Source organism: Cryptomeria japonica, chromosome 4, assembly GCF_030272615.1.
Source record: "Cryptomeria japonica chromosome 4, Sugi_1.0, whole genome shotgun sequence".
NCBI classification, from domain to species: domain Eukaryota; kingdom Viridiplantae; phylum Streptophyta; class Pinopsida; order Cupressales; family Cupressaceae; genus Cryptomeria; species Cryptomeria japonica.
Genome location: NC_081408.1, coordinates 421,089,350 through 421,115,852, shown reverse-complemented (window position 1 = coordinate 421,115,852; position 26,503 = coordinate 421,089,350).

Here is a 26,503-nt window from a genome sequence, read left to right as displayed (position 1 = left end):
AGCTTTTGTATTACTCTTTTTTATCAAACTTTTTTTCAGCAATTTGTTGGACTTTTGCTCACTTGTAGATGATAATTTTCTTCAATTTTTTTGACCATTTGGAACATGTTATAGACATAGAAGACACAATATCTAATAAACAAAATTCACAAGCAAGTACAATTCTTATGGTAGGTTGAGCAATAGTTGTTTAATTTCACGTGGGGTTTCCCTCGAGGCTACTCTATTCAAAGCAGATATTTAGATGCTTGACCCCACTGGCTCCACCCTTGGCACTCACTTCTTCAGGGCAGCCAAGCACCAGTTTCCATAAAAAACTCCTCATGGAAAACTTTATATCTCTACTAGGAATCATATGTATGTGAGCCACTTCAGAGGTCCGCCCTCCTGTGCCAACAACTAGAAGGATTTTGGCAACTAGTACAAGTGGTTTTTAGTAAAGGCTTTCAGTCATGTGGCCATACATGTGGCACTTTAAGCTCCGTAAATACAGAAGGTTCCCAGCCTATAGAGGTTACGCTCCATAGGGTTTATGGGGAAACATAGTGTTGGTATGAACTTATCAACACATGTTGTCTGGGACTTTCATCACAAACACGATTTATTTATAGTGGATTGGAAGGACTCAGTATTAGCCCGTTTCCACTTTAGGTCATTCCCTTCTCACTAGCCCCCTTAAGGCAGCTTGGGAAGGCAGACCCTCTAAAGGATTTAATTGCTTGAAAGTAAAGAAAGCTTAAAAGAGTGGGTTTGGCTTTTTGGTCACCCAATTAAGGGGAGAGAATATACCTACCACTTTCGAGACACGGAATACAAGTGTTCTTTTTAACCTTTTCAAAGAAATTGTTGGCTAAGTCCTATTTGGAGATGTTTCTCCAACAAGCATTGTGTTCATTTTAGCCCTTTTAAAAGTCTATGTGCAACTATTTTAGAGAAAATACTAAAAATGCAAGTTGCATGCTATCAATTCATCCTCTTAGTTAAACTAGATGAACAAGATATGATATATTACTTCCCAAATAAAGACTTTTAATTAACTAGATGAGGAAATGCATAAAATTTGCCTTAAACACCTTCCTGCACATGCATGTTAGTAGTCTGAAAAACCTGATTTCTTGGACATTCAGACTTGCAAGAAATTTTTGCCAGTTTGTAAATAGAAGCACTTATTTAACACATGCGCTATCTTTTTGCTCAAAAGTGTTAATCTGCAGGTCAAAAGTGCTAACCTAGGCTACAAAAGCACTGCTCTATGGATACAAAAGCATGGTTTCTTTGACAAATGCACTAACCTAGGACAAAAATGCGCAAACCTATAATGCAAATGCACAAACTTTAAGACAAAAGCGCTAACCTAAAATGCTCATGCGCTAACCTATAGTGCAAATGCGCTAACCTAGAAGGCAAATGCGCTAACCTAGGCTGCAAAAGCGCTGTCAAAATTCACACATGCGTGAATCTGCATTACAAATGCGTTAGTTTTATTTTTGTGAGATTTTTAAAGGTATATGCGAGGTCCAGCCCCACAGTGGGCACCAAAATGTGTCTTGAATTTCATCCTCAGAATGTTACCTGCAATAAGTTAGTTTCACAAAATACTAATGGAAATGCTACAGGAAATCCAAACTCAACCAATGAAACTGCATGAAATACATATGGAATAAAATATTAATATTACCTTCATTACTTATGTCTCATTGTGTCCTAACTCCACTGTTCTTGGTTGCAGATGGTGTGCTCTCAGACAATGCACTGATGGCCTCCAAGATGACATATGAAGAATGGACTGATAACTTGTAGTTAACTGCTACTATGATATGCAATACTACATGAATTTGCTAAAATGATTATGCTAAATGATATTATATGATAATTGCTATTTGCTATTTTCTATTTTCTATTTGCTTCAAAAACTCATGTATGCATATGATTGATTTGAAGACTAACTCTCTCTCAACTAAAGCTCTTGATTTAATAGACTTTGAGAGGATTAGATGATGTGGCTTAAATCAACGGTCCTGATCAAATTTGCAGATTTGAATGGTTGTGAGCAAAGGCGAAGGTTGAGAGAAAGGGAGAAGGAGAAGACAAGTGTCACTCATCTCACCTTGACTAGATTGCTGACTGAGGGAATCTAGGGATGGTTGGAGGAAATTTAGGCATGATAGGATAAGTGGACTCAAGTCCTTCCTAAGATGTAGAGGGTGTTGGAGAGAATATAGGAAATGGTTATGAAATATGTGTACGTACACAATATTCATTAAGTTTGGAAGTTGAAGATAAATGATGAATTAACATTTAAGAAATATTAATTTCCTTAGCCACATGTTTGATGAGTTGGCAAAGGGAAGATGAAGTGGAGATGGAGGGTGAGTTGGAAAAGAAAGATTAAATAATTTAAGAAATTATTTAATATTTGAGACTATAGGATAGGAAAATAACAATTAAATATTAGATATTTAATTGTTTGGAGAAGACAATTAAATATTAGATATTTAATTAACTTGGTTAAAAGGATAATTAAATATTAGATATCTACTTAATTAGAAGAATATGATAAATGAATTAATTAATAAATATTAATTAATAGAAAGACATGAAAATGAATTAAATAATTAATCTTTTCAAATTAACTATTTAATAAAAGAATAATTATTAAATAAATATAAAATATTTATTTAATTTCTCATAGCCAATTTTTATGTGTATACACAACTCACTCAAACCCATGATAGATGTTATTGTTCCACACAATAGGGAGGCTCCTAAAACTGCTCCCTTAAATCAAGAAAGTGCGCCACATCAAGAAAGTGGACCTAATCAAGAAAATGCACAAGAAGTTTCTACATCTGGTGCTTTTAACATGGATGGTCATATGGTAGCTATGTTGTCCAATTTTAAGAAGAAGCTCAAATTTAAAGATAAAGCAGTAGGGGAGTATTCTATTGAACACTCATTGGCTTTGGCACAATTATCACTCTCACTTCAATCATATGGAAGACCATCCACATCACAAAAAAAGTGTCAAAACCTCACATGATTTATAATGACACCTTCATCATTGCATCAACAACATTATCATAAGAAGATGAAGACAATGACATTCTAAACTGGCTTTACAAGGATGAAGAAGAAGCCAGAACAACAATACAAGATATCCAAATACCCACAAAACAATATGGGAAAGGCTTTCTCATTATGAAGAAAATGGGATATAGAGGAACCAGACCTATATGAAAAAGAGAAGAAGGTATGGTGGAAGCAATCCTACCCACTTTTAGGAGTTCTAAGGACAAGATTGGACTAGGGTTCATACAATGAGTGAATGCAAGTTCACCATCACAAGAGGCAATACTCCTATCATCAAAAGATGTTGCATCATAAAATAACTTAGAAGAAGTTATACTATTAGAAGCACCAATAAAGGTTGTTTCGTCAATCACAGTGCAAGAGGTGATCACATTAGAAACAACAAAGGAAATTACTCCACTAGTTGCACCAAGAGTAGTCATTCCCAACATATATGAAAAAATTCAAAGGTTATAGGAATATAGTGGATCTAATTCAAATTAGTGGGAGTGAGATTCACCTTCACCTTCTAACTGGTCCTGGGTTGACATTGAGGCTGATGTAATTCACACCTATGCACCTACATTCTACGAGGGCCAAAGTTTGAGGCCAAGACCTTTTGAATCCGACTTGCAAACTTCCAACGATGACTCTAGCAAAGAATATCTCATTGATAGAACTATAGACAATTTTGAGGAGAGTAATGTCATTGAACTTTCTATCCCCACCTTTGACAATGATACCACTATCATGAATTTCATTACTGTTGAACCTAATGATCCATTACCCTTAAGACATCCCAAACTCTTTGATTAGGATGAAATCGAGCCTACATAACTTGAAACCTTTCCCAATGACATGACCATTGCCTTATATCTTAACACAATTGAACCCATGGTAATTTCCCCCAAAGAACTCAGTAACACAACTCCAACTTAGGGGAGTATCAAGTCTTTTAGTCACAAAAGTGAAACAAATGAATAAAAAAATAAGATCTAAAGGTGAAAACCATCTAATGGCATCATTAGATCATAAAAAAGTAAAAAGAAAGGACATATTTGATGGTGAAAACCTCATAGAGGTTTCTAAGGATGAGAGAGTTGACACTCTCCCCAAACACTATCAAGAGTGATCAACAATATTAATTGAACAGATAATACCAGTCAATGTGGGAACATAAAAACTCCCAATGTTGTTCATTTGGCCACATCTCTATCTAAGCAAGAGAATCATGATCATACCAAGTTTTTCAAAGAGAAGCATATCAATATCGCTTGGTCTTACAATGACATGGCTGGTTTAGATCTAGACCTTATCATGCATCACTTGTCCATAACACTAGGTGTGAAACCAATCAAACAAAAGTTGAGGAAATTGCATCCCTACATTTCATTACTAGTAAAGGCTGAGCTAAAGAAGCTGCTTGATGTCAGATTTATCAGAGAAATTGATTATGTTGAGTGGATTTCCAATTTTTTACAAGTATCAAAACATGACAACACTATCCACACACGCACAAATTTTAGGGACCTAAATAAGGCTTGTCCAAAAGATGACTTTCCATTGCCAGCAGAGCATGAAATGTTCTCCCTAATGGATGGATTCTCATGATACAATCAAATAAAAATAGCTCCTGAAGATCAAGATAAGAAGTCTTTTACATGTCCCTGGGGCACTTTATGTTGGAATGTCATGCCATTTGGACTCAAGAATGCAAGGGCTACTTATCAAAGAGAAATGACAACCATCTTTCATGATATGATGCATATTACAATGGAAGATTATGTGGATGATATCCTGGGAAAATCCCTAAAAAAGGGAAGATCACTTGCACATACTGGACCAAATTTTCACAAGATTGGAGAAGTTTAGCCTTTAGCTCAATCTTAAGAAATGTGCATTCGGTTTAACATCTGGAAAACTAATAGGCTATATAGTTTCAGGAAAGGGAATTGAAGTGGATTCAAAAAAGGTTCAAGCCATCATGGAAATGCTGCCACCAAAGAATCTCAGTTAGTTAAGGTCATTGCAAGGAAGGTTGAAATCCATGAGGAGATTTGTCTCACAACTAGCCAATAGAAGCCACCAAGTTATTAAACAAGAATGTACAATATTAGTGGGATGACGTATGTGCAAGATCTTTTCATTAGATCAAATAGTACCTAGCAAATCCACCAATCCTAATGTCACCCATCAAAGGAAAGCCACTATTACTCTATATCTCAACAATTGATGTATCTTTAGGAGCTCTATTAGCACACTAGGATTAAGATGAGAAAGAATGAGCAATATATTACATCATCGAGACATTGGTCAGCTACGAGTTGAACTATACATCAATAGAAAAAGCATGCTTAATAGTTGTCTTTGCATCATAAAAACTAAGGCACTACATGTCCAGTCATTCAACCAAGCTCATAGTAAAAATTGATCCACTTAAATATCTCCTCAGCAAAGCAACATTGATAGGAAGACTCACCAAATAGGTAATGGTCTTGAGCAAGTTTGACATAAAATATGTGGATAAAAAGGCCATAAAAGGACAAGTTATAGTTGACCAACTTGCGGAAGCACCTTTGCAAGATGAAGCACCAATGCACATCAAGTTTCTAGATGTAGCCATCCTACACACCGAGGAGTCAACATGGAAGCTCTAGTTTGATGACTCATATACTCAACATGGATCTGACATTGAGATCTTATTTTTCATGCCTAATGGCTATATTATTCCAAAGGCCTATAGACTCATGTTCCCATGTACAAACAATATTGTAGAATATGAAGCACTGATAAATGGTTTGAAGATGGCATCAAAATGGAAGATGAATGATCTTTATATCTATGGAGATTCACAACTTGTAATTTGTCAGGCAAACAATGATTATCAAACAAAGGATGAAAAGTTGTTGCCATATAAAGTAATGATGGAGGAGATAAAAAGGAATTTCTAGTTTCTATTATTCACATAGATCCCAGAGAACATAACAAGGCTGTAGATGCTCTGGCCAACCTGGCCTCATTACTGCAACTACCTGAACAAAAAGCTCATTACGAGTCCCTAGAGGAAGAGCTACCATATCCCGCTCATGATAGTCCTGATTCCTGCATTATATGATAGATCGAGAGTTTTGACTCACCCCTTTATGGACTTATCTATACCTACCTTAAGGACAACACGCTTCCCCCAAAACTATCTAAAAACCAAAAGTGTAATTTTATCTGACAATCCGCTCACTATACGCTTATTTCCGATACCCTTTATTGAAGAGGTCTTGATGGTACTTAGATGTCTAGAGTGTGATAAATCTGAAAAAGCTTTGCAAGAAGTTCATGAAGGAATTTTTGAGGCTCATTCAAATGGTTTAGCTCTAGCAAAGAAACTCATACAAATTAGGTATTACTGGCCCACAATGGAGAAAGACTTTCCAATTTATCAAGTAGAGTAAACAGTGCCAAATCCATGGGAACTTGATACATGCACTTGCTAAATAACTTCAGCCTCTCACCACTCCATGACCCTTTTGCCAATGGGGACTGAATCTAGTCAGATAGATACACCAATCCTCATCGAATGGTCATAAGTTTATCATCACAACATCAAAGTATTTTGCCAAAATGGGTTAAGGAAATCCCTCTCATCACTACAACTGGTAAGTAGATATCCATGTTCATCCTGAACTACATCATTTACAAATATGGGATCCCCATGGCCATTGAGACTGACAATGGGAAGCAATTCAAAAACAAGGTGATAGCTTTGAAAATCAATTGCATGAAATTTTCAATTTTTGAGCTCAAAACATTGATTTTTAGGTTTTACTTGTATCCTCTGTGAACGATCCAAGGTCTAGGGTTTAGGGTTTATCAAAACTTCTTACTTTTTGTGAAGAAAAACCCTAGAAAATGATATATTTTACTATTACTTTTTCTCACTTAAGGTTGAGGGTTCCACTTTCATTCACGGGGCCATTTTCATTCCCTAAACAAAGTGATGATCAACTAGTTCGTGAAATAATAATTTCCCTAAGTCAAGCGCATAACATTCCTATTACCGGTCTCCTTTTCAATATTTATGCCCGCGCTTGTATATTCCTAGGTCCGAAAAGTCTTAAATGCTGGTATTTTGGTATGGTTTTGTCATTGATGTCAACACCTACTAAATACACCTACTTTGGAGATCCAGCAACATTCACCGGCAAACAGTAAACTGTGCAACAGTTACCAGTATATGGTTAACTGACAGAATATAATGTTCATCGGTACTTGCAATGACATGGAAGACACTTGGTAATGTCGAAGACATCATGTGGACACTTTATTTGGAAGTAATAATCATTGGTATATTCTTATTTGCATATTTGCTTTTACCGGCAAATAGGTCCAGGTTATCTAGGGTTACACCGGCAGGCTTATCTTTTTCAGATCAGCATGACACGCTATGGAGATGATTTATTATGATTGTAAATGCATCAAGCCGACATGTTCAATTGGTTATTGCATCAAATATTGTATTATTTGTAAAATGTTTTAATTGTAATATCTTGTAGAACCGACCTACTAAAATTGGTCTTAGGGTATGATATAAATGTAAGATCTTATTTGTAAGATCAAGTGTGGAATGCGAAAAAGATTTAAGGAAGGGTATATGCGAGATCAAGCAGGGATATACATGAAGACATCATTTGAAGGTGAAGTTAGGTTTTTGTAGAAGCATATCAGCACTACACCGGTACTGAATCCAGCATATGAAGATGCTATTTTGTGCAGTACATTCTTATTGGATTTAACCATCCAACTATAGTCAGTGTGACTCCCATTTGTGATTGAGCAGTGAGCTCTAGGCTGTTGGCCTTTCTGCATGTGCAGACCCCTCTTTGTACACTTACTATCTGCAGTAGTATCATCTGATTGTGGGTAAGGTTTCCCACCATGGTTTTTCCCCTTATAGGGTTTCCATGTACAAATATTGGTGTCATGTGTTGTGGATAACTTTGTGCTTATGTTTCATGCATTAATTCTTACGGGTATAGCAATTTTCTGTTAACACTATTTACCGACATACTTAACTGTCTTACCGGTATTAAGCATTAAGTTGGTTAATAAGATTTTGGTTTGAATTTATTTGACAACTGATTCACCCCCCCCCTCTCAGTTGTCTCTGGGACCTACAATTGGTATCATAGCCTAATCCTCCTTTTGCAGAAGTTTAACAACTTGAGGAGATCCAATGTCTACTCATTATTTTAGAAAGGATAGTCCTAAACTTGATGGAACCAACTATGGGATATGGAAAATCAGAATGGAGACACATCTGAATTGCATTGGTAAAGACATCTGGGAAGTTACTAAGAATGGTTATACTGCTGCTGTAGCTGGTCAGACTGCTCCCATTACTTTAGATAAAGATGAAGAAAATGATTGCAAAGCAAGAGAAGCACTTTTAAGCGCATTATCAGATCAACAAATCATGGGATTATCAGATAGGTCCACTGCAAAAGCTATCTGGGATCATTTGGAAACAATGAATGAAGGGGATTCCATAGTCAAAATTGCAAAAATTGAAAGCTTCCGAGTCAAGTATGAACATCTGAAAATGGAAGAAGATGAAAGGATTTCTGCTTTTATGGAAAGAGTAAATGAAATTGTTTTGGGTATCAAATGTTGTGGAGGAACCTTGAGTGAAGATGAGATTGTTTCAAAAATCTTAAGAGGTTTGCCACTGACATATAAAATGAAGGTTACTGCTATAAATGAGTTGAGAACAATGCCTAATACATCAGTAACTAGGGATACATTGATTGGAAAATTTTCAGCTTTTGAAATTGAGGAATTTGGTCCTGTTACTACTATAAAAATTGATTTGGCCTTCAAAGCATCAACATCATCTGCTCCATCTTTTGACAAATCAAACTGGAGAGCCTTTTATGCAAGAGAACTTGAAGAAACCAGGAAGGAGAATGAAGAGCTTGAAGAACTTGAAGCACTATTTGCAAGAAAAATGCCAAAAGGTCCAATTGGAAGTAAGTATGAAGGTAAAGCACCCTTTAAATGTTTCAACTGCAATAAGATTGGTCATATGCCTTCAAGATACCCTGATAGACATGCTAGACTAAGAGAAGAAGCTAGAAGGACATACAAACCTAATCTTGAATATCAGAGATACAGATTTAAGAAAAAAAATGATAAATCTTGTTACATTGCTGATGAAGGTGTGACTGATGATTCTGATGAGGATCCAACAGACAATGGATGGGTCTTTGTTGCTATAATAGAAGATCAACCGGTACCTATTGCTCAACTGGTAGAACAAGCCCTAGCAGCTAAAGTTGAATCAAAGGATGAATGGATTATTGACTTAGGATGCTCACATCACATGACTGGCCACAAAGGTAAATTCTTGAACTTTCAAGAATACAATGGAGGTTTAGTAAGGTTTGGAGATGACAAAGCCTATTCAATCAAAGGTAAGGGTTCAATATCTATTGATGGTAAACATAACACTGACAATGTCTACTATGTTGAAGGATTAAAACATAATCTTTTAAGTGTTGGTCAATTAGTTGAGAAAGGCTTTCAGTTACAATTTAAAAATGGAAAATGCAAAATCATGAATAGAACTAGTTTGGAAATTGCAACCGGTAATCAGACTAGAGGTAATATCTTTCATTTGAATAACAGTGAAAAGGCATGCTTAATTGCACATATAGATGAAATTTGGCTATGGCATAAAAGACTATGTCATGTAAATTTTGATTGCATGATAAAAATTAGTACTTCTAAGGCAGTTAGAGATCTACCTAAAATTGTGAAACCTCAGAATACAATTTGCAAGGAATGTCAATTTGGAAAACAAGTTAGAGCTAGTTTCAAAAGTAGTCCAGAAAAATCCAATAATGCCCTTGATTTAATTCACACTGATTTATGTGGTCTAGCTAGAACTAAAAGCTTACAAGGTGATAGATATTTCATGCTAATTATTGATGATTATTCTAGAATGTGTTGGGTTACTTTTCTCAGAGAAAAATCAGAAGCACTTGGGAAGTTCAATCTATTCAAAGCGATGGTTGAAAATGAAACCGGTAAGAAAATTAAATGTTTAAGATCAGATCAAAATGAGACTGTACATTGAAAAAAGGAATAAGATCAGAATAAAATCATTCATGTAAGGTGAATGCATGCAGGTGGAAATGGAGTGATGGCCTAGAAAATGGCGATGTCTTGAGTTATAGGCATGATTGTTGAAATCCATAGCTAACAAGGTGAACATAAGATATCAGGGTGATGGTTCTCCACGTGGATTAACATTGCCACATTGAAGGGAATTTATGGTTATAAATTCACTAGGCAGATGATAAAATTGGTAGAAAAAAATACAAGATTCTTCATTTTTTTGAGAACAGTTCTTCATTAGTGAGAGGATGGTGTTCGCACATAACTATGAATGAAGTCGTTGCATATTTTGCAACACTGGATGGATGTTTTTTCTCTGGTACAGGGTTGTTCATTGTTAGAGGGGCTGTGAAAGATCAGAGGATTGCCACAGGAGGTGTGAAAGCCTTTCCTTATCAAGAAAGGTCACCCTAGGCATATTCCCCACTCTTACTCTAAATTTCGTTGGGAGAGTGCTCCAAGAGGGAGCTCAAAGGGACCTGAATGGAGGATTTGTTTGAGTGAGGATCGACAACTAGTCACCTCTACAACAACATGGAAGCTGCAACACCTTCTCAACAAATCCTATCTACCCCCAAGTTCCTCTTTCCATTTTCTCTGATCCGGGGCGTAAAGGCTAGAGATTTTCCTTTAATTTGGGGGGAAAGTCTTGTTTCATGCTGGGATCTATTTTCATTTTTGGGAAGATAAATGCTATGGAACAGATTGAGCATCTCAGGTTCCATCTGAGAGTGTCTGGATGATATCGGCATGACTCAAGTATTTTTGTTTCTACCAATAATCAGTTTGAAACTTTGGTTCCACCTCATCATGGGCGGGAGCATACAGATAAGGAGTGTTTTGTAACAAGAATTGTTTACAACCTCTAATGCTCAGTTTTGTTGACAAGTGTCTCATGGCTTGAAGCTTATTGCTCCCTTGTTTTCTATAAAAGGGAATTCAAGGCCATTAGTTAGGGTCTAATTTTTTTGAGAAAGATCTTTGTAAAATAGATCTTTTCTGCAGGGTTAGGTCCAAGGTAGTTCTAGAGAGTCATAGGAAATAACAAGGATTGTAATGTTATTTTGTAGAGCAAAAAGTAATAGAATAGTTGCAGGATCCTTTTTCCAAGTGGGTTATTCTATATGTGAATTTGTTGACTATGATCAGATTAAAGTAAGCTTATGATATTAATGCAAATATATTTTTCTAATCTTTACTCTCCTGTGTGCGATTTTATCTTCTTTTAAGCAAATGGGATCAAGGGTTTTGTTTGTTTATTGCATTGTTATGATGTATGTACTCTACCATTGAATGCTTTAGTCCAAGGGGTTAATTAAAATGCTTGAATGAGATGATAGAGAAAATAAGGCTTGCCATAGGATTTGATAAGCAGTTTAGGTGAAGGATTGTAAGCAGAATAATATTGTAAGACAATATTGTTTTAGGCTAGACCAACTATTAGATGAAATTTTATCAGATTTTCAGTAACACGTTTTCATAGACTCTGTAACCCAAATGGATAAGGCACTGGTATTTGCTAGCAAATGTCATTAGGTTTTCAGCTTCTAGTTTATCTTCTTTATGATCTCTCAGAATGAATCTTATAAATATCGGAATATCATTTGCTAAGATTTATGTATTTTCTAAAAGTTGTCTCACCCTCTCTCATACTCCAACTTAAGGTTGAGGATCACTGAAGGATTTTCCATCCTTGAGAATTATTCCTTTCTGTCGAGTCTTATTATGAGATAATCCACTTTGTTTTAGTAAGTTCTTGAGTATCATTGCAGAGAGTAGTAGATCTTACAGAAGGGATCACCCTCCCTGGTTCTGCAGACCCTAAAGTGCAGAAGGACTCTCCGTCCTTGTTATTGTTGGTCCAAGCCTGATAGATATTGATAGTTGGAGGTGGCTCTCCATATATATTTCGAGGAAATCAACTTGGTTTCTGCCCTGTAGCAGTGTAAACCCGTTGTCCATTTTGGGAACCAATAAAAATTGGTGACTCTGCTGGGGATGAAATGAACTGTTGAGGATCTCTGGTTAGAGAATATTGCTTAATATATAGTGGAGATTTTGCCCACAGAGTGAAAAAGATTCTTAATCTGTCCCTTGTTGGTTGGAGTCAATTCTCATAAGTGTTGCTGAGAAATATGCTATAGTTCTTGTTCTATAAAGAGTTTGGTCCAGATCTGTCTATTTTTCAAGATTATATGTAATACTTCACAGTTGTGAGTGGCGACTTTGAGACTCTGATATCTATGCGCTAGTGTGTATTTGCTTGAAGAAGAAGCAAGGAATTTGCAAGAAGGATGGAGCATATTTTGACTCTTATGATGAAGTACCCTGACAAGTTGAGGATAGAATTAGTAATGCCATTTGATGATAAGGAAGTGTTGTAGTGCTGTGTTGAAGCAAATTTGACCTGTGAAGAAATTTCAGTTGTTTGAGTATTTGTCCTCTGCAAGGAGGTGGTGACTTTGTTAAAAGATAAGTGTTAAATATTTGAAGGATTGAAGGTGATTTTGCAAGTCCCAAGTTGAAGAAGGCAACAACAGCTTCAACATTTCTAGGTATTTAGATTTTCACGAGTCAAGTGTATTTTCATGAAAATTGTAAAAAAAAAATGTGTGTTCTTTAAAGAGTGAAGGAAGCACTAAGAAAGGGAATGGTAGTAATTATTTTACATAATCCTATAATTCAGTTTTCATTTTCTGTATAAGATTAGATGGAGTATGTTTTGAGCCTTACAATGTAATAGTTCAAGAGAAGGGAAAGAAATAAGGGAATGAATGAAAATATGTATCATGTGCCTGTGTTTCCTTATGAAATGTCAAAAACAAATGTGCAACCCATGCTAAGTCATCATAGATATTTCTTTAGGGAAAGATATAAGCCATTAAATTTTGATGGTATCCAAGGTTTCCCAAATCCTGTTCCTGTAGGGGTTAGGGAACAATTACCAAAATTCAATGGGAAAAGGTTAGAATCAACATGACAACATTTGCAGGAGTTTTTTGAATTAATGAAAGATTTTGAAATAAATCAGGAAGATGTTTTCATGAAGTTGTTTGTTTAGTCTTTGAAGGAAAATTCTAGAGACTGGTTCTCCTTCATGCCAGTATGATCTATGTCATCATGGGATGAGTTGAAATTGGTATTTATGGAACAGTTTGGTGAAAGAATTAATTTAAGCTCAGTTATGAAAACATTCATGGACATTCAGAAAGAAGAAGATGAGTTAGTATTGGCTTTTAATCTCAGGTTTGCTAGGGCATTGGATGACATTCCTAGCAGTTATAGACCAAATGATGCAGTATGCTTAGTTGTTTATTTGGCTACATTCAAAGAGGAAGATAGTTATTTACTAAGAGATAAGGATCCTAAAACCTTACATCAGTCTTATAGGATAGAAATGGATATTGAAAACAATTTGAAATATGGAATCCCTAGGGGTTATCTATCTGCAAGGGTATGTTATCCTAAGATGTTATGCTTTGAAGCAAAGCATGAATCGGAAACTAAAGAACCATGTCAAGACCTTTATATCCCCACTGATCACATTAGCCCTATTATTGATTATGATTTGAACAAAAATGTGAGTGAAGAGAACTTGTCCCAGATAGTGGTTATTCCTCATATTGATGAAGAAGATGCTAATGATAAAATATCTGACCTATTAGATGTAGAGATAGATATGGTGTCAATCACTTTACTGAAGGACAACAACAATGATTTCTCCAAGAAGAGTACCTTGCAGGGAATTGATTTGCAATCTTGTATTTCAGATAGATCTGACAGTGAGTGTGAAGAATTGGAAAGTTTTATGTCTGAAACAGATGCAAGTTTGCAAAATTATGATGATATGAATTCAGATGATGAGATCCAACCAGTTTTAGTCAATAAAATTATGAGGATAGAAATATGCATGATGTGTACAACTAAGGAAGTTGTCCTCATACAAGCTATTTCTAGCATCAAGAACCAAACAATTATAAATTGCTCTCATTTCCAAAATGTCCTAGAGCCTACCTCTACATTTGAGGGAAATCTAGTTTAGAAGAGTCAAAATGATCACAACAGTTGTGCTGAGACTTATGAATATCTTAATATGGAACATTCATATTATGGAAATCATAATATTAGGTGTTGCTCCAGTTCAGATTCTGATTCCTGGATTCCTGATGAGCCTAAAGATGAGATGAGCAATGATTTTAGTGAAAAGATCAATGTATTATTTGATGAAGATGCAGATGAAGATCAATTGGTGCTCTCTTATAATGTTTTTGAGAAGGGTTTTCATATTGTTCTTAACCCTTTGTATGAAGAAACAATTGAGAGTTTGGATATTATTGCATCAATTTTTGAAGATGAAATATATGAAGAGGTAATCTCTAATCCTTTTGCTCCCCTTGTTAACAGTTTTCTTGATATGATCAGTAAGAAGGTGGATTCTTTTGAGAGTCCCTATTTCAATAGGCAAGTTGATAATGCAATAGGCATGTTTTCTCAGTTATGTGCTAGAATATGAGGTTTTCCTTTTTCAACAAGATGATGTTTTTGCAAGAAAGGATATTGGTTGCAGTCAGGATGTGTGCTATGTTAAGTACCCTGCATATATGTCACAAAATAGAAAATGTTCTATATCATTGCACAAGATTTAGATTTTTCAGTAGTAATTGCAATGATAAAATTAAGCATAGTGGATGGATAAAAATAGCCAACAAGTTTAAGAAATGGTTTTCCACTTATGTTATTAAATTGTATTTGATGCTTTCAAAAGAAAATCATGTTTATGATAGAGGAAAGCACTGGTTGACATTGGTTGATGGGTTTGGGCCATCACACTTGGTCTGATCCTGCAGGCCACAAAGCATTTTGGGTAGAGTAAGTTTTTTCTGACTCTATGCCCAATGGAAATATAAATAAATTCCCTCTTAAATTGCCTGTTCATGGACAATTTTTTGAGTTTCTATGTTTCTCAAAAGTAGTTGTTATCCACGAGCATTAGTTAGGTTTGCTTTGGTAGTGTAGTTTCTTTTCTGTTGAAGTTACCATGTCCAGGTAATTTCTTTTTGGTCTGCCTTGCAGTTGGTTTGCTTTACTCAAATATTCTGGTTTCTCCCTTCATTCTTGTAAAATGAGTGTCCCCAATTAGAGCCACTAATAGCTCTGAAAAATTGATTGCATGAAATTTTCAATTTTTGAGCTCAAAACATTGATTTTTTAGGTTTTACTTGTATCCTCTATGAATGATCCAAGGTCTAGGGTTTAGGGTTTATCAAAACTTCCAACTTTTTGTGAAGAAAACCCTAGAAAATGATCTATTTTGCTATTACTTTTCTCACTTAAGGCTGAGGGTTCCATTTTCATTCCCTAAGTAAAGTGATGATCAACCGGTTCGTGAAATAATAATTTCCCTAAGTCAAGTGCATAACATTTTTATTACCAGTCTCCTTTTAAATATTTATGCCCGTGCTTGTATATTCCTAAGTCCAAAAAGTTTTAAATACTCTAACCATTTGCTAAAGATGGGATGGATCCAATGGTTAGCACTTCCCTGTGATCAAAGATGTGAGGATTTTAATGACTGTGACATCATGAGATTGTGCCGCATGTTATCGATGAAAACTGATAGGGTTAGTAGTGTAATTGGTCGAAAGCATTGTGATGCTAGTTCGTAGGTGGTAAAGGTTGATCTACTAACAGTCCCATCAATTTGCACTTGCTTATAATAAATGGAGATGTTTTATCTTGAGGTAAAAGGTGCCCGACTTTTAAGTCCTGGAAGAGTTAACGGGCAGTATGCAAAGCGGTAAAGAGTGAATAGATCAGATAACCCTCATATTCCTGTGATGGAAGTTGCAGGGAGATTACAGACTGTGACATCATGAGATGATGCCACGTGGACCTATGAAGAGGTTGCTGATGGAGTTTGGTCGATGAATGATATGGAATTGTTTAGTCAGGATTTTGTGGGTCCATAGATACATATGGAAAGTCAAAGTAATAAGTCGGCAAGAAATGACCATTAGATTTTCCAAGTTGGATGAGATCTATGGCTAAGTTTGAAATGGGAAGTTTGGAGGGATTTTGGAGGCACTGGTCGTAGCTCATAGGAAAAGGCACAATGAATGGGATTCAGACTTGTCAATTCAGGATTGATTAGACAGTAAAAGATGATAGCCCAAAGATGTGAAAGGATTTGGATAAGGATCCAGTTCAAGTGTGATGGATCACAAGTTCTCTGATGAATTCAAAGATTTATCTATTGGCAGAAATCCTAAAGCAGGAGACTATACACTAAAAAAAGGAATAAGATCAGAATAAAATCATTCATGTAAGGTGAATGCATGCAGGTGGAAATGGAGTGATGGCCTAGAAAATGGCGATGTCTTGAGTTATAGGCATGATTGTTGAAATCCATAATTGATAAGGTGAGCAAAAGATATCAGGGTGATGGTTCTTCACATGGATTAACACTGCCACATTGAAGGGAATTTATGGTTATAAATTCACTAGGCAGATGATAAAATTGGTAGAAACAAATACAAGATTCTTTATTTTTCTGAGAACAGTTCTTCATTAGTGAGAGGAAGGTGTTCGAACAAAACTATGAATGGAGTTGTTGCATATTTTGCGACAGTGGATGGATGTTTTTTCTCTGGTATGAGGTTGTTCATTGTCAGAGGGGTTGTGAAAGATCAGGGGATTGCCAGAGGGGGTGTGAAAGCCTGTCCTTATCAAGAAAGGTCACCCTGGGCATATTCCCTGCTCTTACTTTGCATTTCATTGGTAGAGTACTCCAAGAGGGAGCTCACAGGGACCTGAAAGGAGGATTTATTTGAGTGAGGATCGGCAACTAGTCACCTCTGCAACAACATGGAAGCTGCAACACCTTCTCAAAAAATTCTATCTATCCCCAAGTTCCTCTTTCCATTTTATCTGATCTGGGGCATAAAGGCTGGAGATTTTCCTTTAATTTGGGTATAAAGTATTGTTTCATGCCAGGATCTATTTTCCTTTTCAGGAAGAGAAATGCTATGGAATAGACTGAGCATCTTAGGGTCCATTTGGGAGTGGCTGGGTGATATTAGCACGACTCAAGTATTTTTGTTTCTACCAATAATTAGTTGGAAATTTTGGCTTCACCTCATCATGGGCGCCAACATGCGGATAAGGAGTGTTTTGTAACAAGAATTATGTATAGCCTCTAAGACTTGGTTTTGTTGACAAGTCTCTCATGGCCTGAAGATTATTGCTTCCTTGTTTTCTATAAAAGGGAATTCAAGGCCATTAGTTAGGGTTCGAATTTTGTGAGAAAGATCTCTATAAAATAGATCTTTTCTGCAGGGTTAGGTCCGAGGTAGTTCTAGAGAGTCATAGGAAATAATAGGGACTGTAATGTTATTTTGCAGAGCAAAAAGTAATAGAACAATTGTAGGTTCTTTTTTTCAAGTGGGTTATTCTGTATGTGAATTTGTTGACTATCATCTGATAAAAGTTATCTTATGATATTAATGCAAATATATTTTCCTAATCTTTACTCTCCTGTGTGCGATTTTATCTACTTTTAAGCAAATGGGATCAAGGGTTTCATTTGTTTATTGTATTGTTATGATGTATGTACTCTTCCATTGAATGCTTTAGTCCAAGGGGTTAATTAAAATTCTTGAATGCGATGATAGAGAAAATAAGGCTTGCCATAGGATTTGATTAGTAGTTTAGGTGAAGGATTGTAAGCAGAAGAATATTGTAAGGTAGTATTGTTTTAGGCTAAACTAGCTATTAGATGAAATTTTATCAGATTTTCAGTAACATGTTTTCATAGACTTTGTAACCCAAATGGATAAGGCAATGGTATTTGCTAGCAAATGTCATTAGGTTTTCAGCTTTCGGTTTATCTTCTTTATAATCTCTCATAACGAATCTTATAAATATCAGAATATCATTTGCTAAGATTTATCTATTTTTTGAAAGTTGTCTTGCCCTCTCTCATACTCCAGCTTAAGGTTGAGGATTACTGAAGGATTTTCCATCCTTTAGCATTCTCCCTTTCTGTCGAGTCTTATTATGAGATAATATGCTTTGTTTCAGTAAGTTCCTGAGTATTGTTGTAGAGAGCAAGAGATCTTACTGAAGGGATCACCCTCCCTGGTTTTGGAGAGCCTAAAGTGCAGAAGGACTCTCTGTCCTTGTTATTGTTGGTCCAATCCCGACAATTATTGATAGTTGGAGGTGGCTCTCCATAAATATTTAGAGGAAATCAACTTGGTCTCTGTCTTGTAGAAGTGTAAACCCGTCATCCATTTTAGGAACCAACACAAGGATGTTGTAGAATTGTGTTAGAAGTTCCACATCACACAACATTTTTCCACTATCTACTACCCTTAAGGGAATGGATATGCGGAAACAAAAAACAAGACACTGCTAAAAATCTTAAAGAAAACAATAAATGACGCCGGTAAAGACTAGCACATCCTATTGAACCTCGCTTTGTGGGCCTATCATACCAACATCTGCACACCAACAGGAGCAACTCCATACTCCCTTATCTATGGGTCAAAAGCGATACTACCTATTGAGGTTGAATTGACTTCTCTTAGGATATCACTGAAGGGTTTGGTATCAGATGAAAAATATAAGGTATCTAGACTAGAAGAACTAGAGCTGCTAGATAAGCACCGACAACAAGCACTAGAACATCTCAGGATCTACAAATAAAGAATGTCCAAGAGCTACAACTACAAAGTCAAGCATAGAGAATTCCAAGTGGGTGATCTTGTCCTGAGAGAGAACCCTCACAACTAGCATGATCGGGTCAAGAAAGGGAAATTTGAAGCAAATTTTTTGGGTCCCTTCATAATTGTAGCTGCATATGAATCAGGGGCATATCAACTCTTCACTCCAGAAGGAGATGTGCTTGAAGAACCTATCAACACCCAACATCTTAAATTTTTTTATGTATAAGCATTTCCAAAAATCAGAAAAATAAAAAAAGAAGAAGCAAAAAAAAAATTAAAAAAAAAAGAGAAAAAGAAAAAAAACATCACTATGGTGAAAACATAGCAAACAGGTGCCTTCTGACACAAAAAAAGAAAAATCAGAAAAATTACAACACAAGTGGTGAAAACTTGAAAAATAGGTGCTACTTGTCTTAGATCAGTCTCTCCATCTATCAATGCATCTGCACTCACCTACATTCACACCACCATAGCATCCATTTCGTCTAGCCACCTTGATCCATCAATACTTTGGTCACAACAGAGAGCTTTATAAATACAATCTTTGGATACACTTAGCATAGTCACTATCCTTGATTATCCAAATAACTTTACACCTAATATTCCACCATGGCTTGGTGATTAGTTTATATATCCATAAGAATCCGTATGTTTCATGACTGGGGGAGAAAACCTGATCTCCCATCATTCTACTTTGAGCTCATCAAAACAAGCAAGCAACATGAGAAAACAACAAAACCAACGTGCAAATCAAAATCAAAACAATGAATGTCATATCACATCCAACTTCAACAAAAACGTGAAATTAAAATAGTCAAAACAAAACAAACCAAAGAAGCAATGATTGGATAAACTTTTCTGAAGGGGTGATCCTTTTGGCACACTTGGTTAATCAGTTGTATTTTGATTTATGCTATCACATCTCCTAGCAATTCAAGGATGGAAATCCAACTTCTTCTTTGTTTGCTGTCTATGAGTTGATTTCCAGTAATTTATGGATTTGTTTGAGGATATGATCGACAACAAGATCGAGGAAGACATTTCAGATTCACTTATGAACAAAATTGTCTCTTGTCTGTTTTTATGCAAGTGATACTTAGGTCATCTCAATATTCATATCTAGATGCTTTTAAAGCTTGCAATATCAAAATCCATGTAAGAAGTACTCAAGTCATCATGGTTTCATATACCATCGGTGCTTGAACTATCTTGCAAACTTTTAAAATCTCAATGATGACAAAAAGCACAATCAAAAGATTCTAAAGGATGACAATGTTAGGTTGCATCTTATTTAGTATTGCATTCTAGTCTAGATGGAATTGTTAGATTGCATCAATGGACTTTCTAAGGCTAGGAATATTCTAAATCTGATTGAGTACATCAGACATTGGCCAAACACAATCATACCATTATCATATCACTTAGATTCATTAGTTTTCATATCATTATCATTATCATTTAGTTTGTATATAATTTAGATTCATATCATTCATTATAATTTAGTTTCTCATATCATTTAGATTCATTATCATTATCATTTAGTTTGCATAGCATTTGGATTCATATAATTCATTATCATTTAGTTTCTCATATCATTTAGGTTCATTTCCATTATCATATCATTCATTTTCATATCATTTAGATCTAGATCCATATCAGTTAGACATATATTTGATCCAGTCATTAGTCATTTGTATATCATGTAAATAACTCATTTCATATCATTAGTTCATCATGTAATTAACCCATTTCATATCATTAGTTCATCATATAATTATTTGTGCATTATCAATTAAACCCATGCCATCTTAGATTCATTTCTATCATTTATTCACATTAGCATTCACATTGTATGTTCATTAAAATCATTATCACATTTCATCACATTAGAATTAATATCACATTTTCAATATGAGCATTATCATAGCATCGAAATCATTTTCATACATACTGTGGGATGCAAAATCATCTTCTATTAACAAAGTAATCAATTAGAAACAAGGGAAATCATGAATCCCTATCCTAATCAGAATTTAACAAACAATACAATGGAATAACACAATTAAGAAATAGGAATTATAAATCAAATCAATAAAAACTCCCTATTCCGCGACTGCGTAGAACTTCCATTGGTCTTCTCCTCTTTGTGGTATGATGGTTCTCAGATATTGTGCTAGTAACCTGCAAGTGACACAAAGATTCAAAGTTCGTGATTGTTGAAAATGGAGATTAGATGCTCAATTTATAGAAAATTGGATGAGATTGATTGAAAGGTGGAACAAATTGATCAAGAGGTGTGAACTCAGGTGAGCTCAAATGAAAATTGATAGTTGAACTGCTGATTGTAGGAGTGAAACTCAATAGATTGAATAGATTAATTGAGTTAACTGATTGAGAAAAAACTGATTGAAGGAAGAAAAGGAATGATTGGAGGAAATAAAGAAGATGACACGGAAAGCTTAATTTAGAAAAAGCTAACTGAAAGATGAAAATAGAAGTTGAAGAGATAAATGATTTAATTAATTAATTGATTGAATTAATTAATTTAGCATTTGCTTGCATTTAGATTTAGATTTTCAATTTAATCTTTGCATGAGATATTAATTCAAATAATTGAATTTATTAATTCAATTTAGTATTTGAATATATTTAGAACTTAACTTTGATTTTCAATTTGGTTTTTGAAATCATGCACATGTAATTGAATTTGGAAGAAATTAGAAGAATATGAAATTAAATGAAATTAGAATTTGGGGATTTGGAAATTGAAGAATTAATTAGTTAATTAAATAATTTAAAGAAACTATTTAATTATTTAGAAATGGAATTTAATTAAATAATAAAGATTATTTAAATCAAAGGATTAAATAACAATTAATTAAATAATAAATATTTAATTAATATTTAGAAGAGGGTTGAATGATTAGACGATTAGAGATAGAAATTGAATAATTAGTAATTTGTTTAAATAATAAAGATTATTTAAATTGGGGAATTAATCATAATTAATTAAATAATAATTATTTAATTAATATTAGAAAATGATTAAATGATCAAATGATGATAAAATAATTAATTTATTTAAATAATAAAGATTATTTAAATTGGGGAATTAATCATAATTAATTAAATAATAATTATTTAATTAATATTAGAAAATGATTAAAATGTTTAAAGAATAGGAAAATAGATTAATTAATAAGATGATGAGGAAATATGAAATTAGAAGAAATAGATTAAATAAATTAATTAAATAATAAAGATTATTTAATCAATTAGAGGAATAATTAGTACATGATCAATGAGAATCTACATTTGCTCCTCTTTGAAACAAAGTCGGAACGACATTGTTTCAAAGAAAATGAAAAATTTTGCCCCAGTATGCCTTGGTACTGCTGTATAGTGTAAATATGCCCCCTCGGAAAAGGTGGTCGAAAAATTCCAAAATTGAGACCATGTTTTCGATATCAGTGTAATGAGCAAGCGTGTGGAATTTCGTGTGATTTCGAGATCATTTGAGTAGGCTACAAGGTGTTTGAACCTGGTAAGGACCACGGGCGTTGAGGTGTCAAAAAACCCTAATTTTGAGCTATAAATAGAGATATTTAGGTTTTCATTTGCTCATTTGCACTTTGGTAATTCCTTGGTTTTCTCTACAATTTGTGTGCTTTTTTTTGAGTATTTGATCATCATGGCTGGTTATAGAGCTCGATTGCACCTGTCTGATCGAGTATGTTCATATCAGAGACCTCCTGGGACTGGCGACATGGTATTTTTCCAATTTTTTCCTGATATATGCCTATTTTATGTCTATTTTTCAAAAAATTTCCATGATCAATTTTTGCTATCTGTTACACAATCGCTTGTCGAATTTCACGCATTAGTGTTAAGTGTACCGCAAATGCTGTAAATGCTACGCATGCACCCTAAGTGTTACACATTAGTGTTATCATTCCACATTCATGTATATCATTACGCATAAGTGTTAATCATTACACAAGAGTCTTATTTGTACCATAAGTCATAACTATTACGCATTCGTTGTATATGTAATTTTTTGTCATGCGTTTGAATTTTTTTTATGTTTTTCGAGATCCAATATCTGATATTTTGATCATTTTCTCATTGCAGGAGAACATTGGAGTGTTATACTCCCGACAGAGCAGACCTAGTGGACTTGATCTTTGAGCTGACTTACCGGATGAGGAGATTGAGCATATCCGACAACTTGGTCTATACCATGTTTTACATTTGCCAAAGGTTACAGCCAATAGGGCCATGATTACAACTTTGATAGAGTGGTGGCATTCTGAGACCTGTTCTTTTCATCTTCAGACTGGTGAGGCATCCATTACATTAGAGGATGTATGGTGTATACTGCGTATTCCCATTCATGGTGAGAGAGTTATAAATGACCATGATGATGACATTGCTGGACTATGTGTACTTTGCGAGTGTGAGATTCAGGATTTGTAGATCAGTGGTTGTTATGACATCCCTTAGGCCTGATTAGACTATGATGACCTGACTATTGTATTATGCAGTGTTGTCGGTGGTTTACTGATACCTGACAGATGAGGTCATGGGTTTCCAGTTGGATGGGGTAGAGTGCTCCATGATATGATTGTGGATCATCGACTATATGCATAGGGTCCTTGTCTTCTAGCCATGTTATACTATCAGATGCATGGTATAGTCTACCTGGGATACCGTTCTATTAGTTGTGGTGTTACTTTGCTTCAGACATGGGCATGGGAGCACATTTCTATTTCTAGGCCTATCATTCATGTAGACTTGTAGCCTGGTGAGCCTTATGCTTTTAGGTATACAACAGGTATCAAACACAAGGGTTCGGGGAACACCTTGTACTAGAGACATCAGTTTGACATATTGCAGCATTTAATTTTGAGACCTTACTTAGATTGCCCCGGTTGGCCTGATGATGTAGCGCATTTGTCTTTTTGCCGACAACATTGATATCTTATTGGGAGGACCTTTGAGACCCAGCGGATTATCGAGATGTATCTTCCAGGTCGGGTTCTCAGACAGTTCGGTGAGGTAAAGGTGACACCTGTGGTTATTGCCTATTTTGCTCGTGTATCACAAGAGGTATTTGATTGGGGTGTGTGCATGCAGCCACATGTTGCTTCTGCTGAGTTTGATTCTCTGCAACCATTACTCTGGGGTTGGGGTAGAGGTGGAGCGGATCCTGGGATGATAGCGGAGTATGATGCGTGGTTTGCTAGGCACGGGCCAGTGCCTTTGACTGATCCTGTTGTTCCGATTACAACATAGCAGATTCGCCATCCTAGACATCGGTTGAGGATAGACACATGGGAGAGAGCCAGAGGAGGAGGAGAGGGTGGAGTTGAGGGAGGAGATGGTGGAGATGAGGGAGGAGATGGTGGAGATGAGGGAGGAGAGGATGTAGACATTGGTGGGGACACCGAGTCTATTAGCAGTGAGGACGACGATGATTCTTCTGATTCATCGAGCAGTGAGGATGGAGATGATGATGAGGATATGCTGGAGCTGGAGGATGTGCCTGGTGCTGAGGATGGGAGAGGATAGGCTGATGATGAGCTGGAGACTCTCAAAGCGCAAGTTCAAAGTTTGGAGGATGAGGTCACCATATGAGATATCGAGCGAGATCGTCTCCAGAGGGAGAGAGATGAGGCAGTGCGGTGATGTCAGATTACTATGGATGCCTTTGATGAGCTTTTTAGAGAAGGTATAGATGCGTGTGACCTGGCATATAGGTATTTTACTACTGTGCAAGAGTCTATTTATTATCGACAGGTATATGAGAGAGCCGTACCTGAGGGTCAGAGAGAGCCTAGCTTTAGTGCATACATGGGGAGGAGATCGAGTAGATCTACTTCACGAGGGACTAGTAGTGGTGGTGTTATGGGACCACCTCGACATCCTGGGGTAGGATCTAGTGGACAGGATCCACCTACTCACAGAGGCAATGTTGATTGATCATCTTATCTGAGCCTTTAGGCTTATTTATTGTATTCATACACATTATCATTTTTGAGTTATATATATATATATATGGCATGCGGGTTTTGGTAATGATCTATGTATGTTTTATATGATGTTATGAGTTTTATTATGCATATCTATTTTAATTCTATATGATTCTAAATGCAATGGTAGTACATTTATGTAGTAATGATGTAAATGAATGCAAATGAATGCAAATGACTCTATAATGATGAAATGCAAATGAACTCTATAATGATGAAATGCAAATGAACTCTATAATGAATGCATGTGACTCTATAATGAATGCATATGAATCTATAATGAATGCATATGAATCTATAATGAATATTTTTTTGTATGATAATGGCTGAAGCAATTTTAACTCAGATATAAGTTGAAGAAATGTTAGGTAGATTGATAGAGAGAAAAATTGACGATAGAAGAATGTTAGAACAAATGCGATTTAGACAGAAGATGAGAAATCAAAAAACTATCAATAAGCAATTGAGATGAGAATGAGAATGAATTTGAATGAATCACGTACCTGTGTCACATATTTTATTGCGTCAATATATATTCATCACTGAGCCTTATTATTGAACAATGAAGCTTTAGCACATCAGGGTATAAGGAACCAAGATGTAAAGATATCTCATTGAAGAAACAAACACGTAGTAGACAAGGAGTGAACCCTCCATTCTAGGAATTGTGTTAGGGGTCAAGGTATGTGTGGAAATTTCACCTTTATGTGAAGGCTCTTATCACAGACACCAACTAGAGCAATTTCCCTAGAATTTCATCGGTTCACACCACAAACAACAAACAAAGAAAAAGATAATGCCCATCATAGCTCCTCTAGTCACTTGTGGACATCCTTGAGTAGCATAGGAACAATATTTGTCACCAAAATGATTAAAAGGTAAAGACTGACCCAGACAAAATTCAGCAGCTATACTGACCTTGTTCTTTTGTTCTTAGTTGTTTGATGTGATGGTTGATAATGTCTGATCTCAGAAAGTTGCGGACCCCGTTTAAGACTGACTTGTCTGATTTCGAGTGTATCCTCTTCTGTTTAAGACAAGATAATGATCATGTTGATATGGATATGATACAATTGATAAGACAGTTTGATTAGTTGATTGCAGATGTTTGAATGGATAGTCGTATCCTTTGTTAACTTCGTGCGAAGTGTTTCCTGAATATTTGCTAGGTTATTTGTTTCTCACAAGACATTTTATTGCAAGTTTTTCTGATTGATTGATTTTTGATTTTTAGTTCTTTTCCAAGAGATTTTTTGATGTTTTTGGATTATGTGGATCAGTATTTGAATGTTTTTGATTGATTTTTTCACGATCTTATTTAAATGTTTTTGATTGATTTTTTCACGATCTTATTTAAATGTTTTTGGATTTTGTGGTTTTCGATTTTTGTGGATTTTGAGTTTTTCAATGTTTTTGGATATTTTTGAAGGACGTTATATGATGTTTAGGATTTTCTTAGGACTTTATACAATTTTTTGGATTTTTTCAAGACTTTATTTGATTTTT